This window comes from Carlito syrichta, unplaced genomic scaffold (assembly GCF_000164805.1).
Source record: "Carlito syrichta isolate Samal-C Ts95f unplaced genomic scaffold, Tarsius_syrichta-2.0.1 Scaffold143305, whole genome shotgun sequence".
NCBI lineage: Eukaryota > Metazoa > Chordata > Mammalia > Primates > Tarsiidae > Carlito > Carlito syrichta.
Window position 1 is genome coordinate 100,712 of NW_007087401.1, and position 571 is coordinate 101,282.

The window sequence follows — 571 nt, forward strand, 5'->3', positions numbered from 1 at the left end:
AGCCCCGGGAGGCGCAGCTCACTGCTCCTGGGTCGCGCTAGAGGCAGCTCAGGGTCACACCGTGGAACAGACATTCCGCCTCCCTCTCACCCGCCCGGCGGTGGAGGGCATTTCCCGCGGCCCCGCGAGGTCCTGGTCTAGCGACTAGGGGGCCTGACTTGCGTGTGGTTAGGCTTCGCGGGCGCAGGGTGCTGCCTCCTGTTGGTGCCGTCTGCGAATCGAGGTCCCTTTACGCGCTTGCTTTAGGCTTCCTGCCCCCAGAGAAAGAGACGTGTGCTTTTCTTGGTTGTTCCTCTCACGGGGCGTCTGGGTTGTTTACACATCTGCAGTAAAGATAAGCCATACTGCAACGAACATCTCCATGAATTCCACATTATTCTTCTTTTTAGATGATCTGATATGGTCTGTATGTATCCACCCCCCTCTGGTTTATATGTTGAAATCCTAACTCCTAAGGTGATGATAGTATCAGGAGTGAGAAGCTTTGGGGAGCTGATTAGATTATGAGGATGGCGCTCTCATGAACCTAATTAGTGCCCTTAGAGAAGAGTGCTCCCAGCCGGGCTCGGTG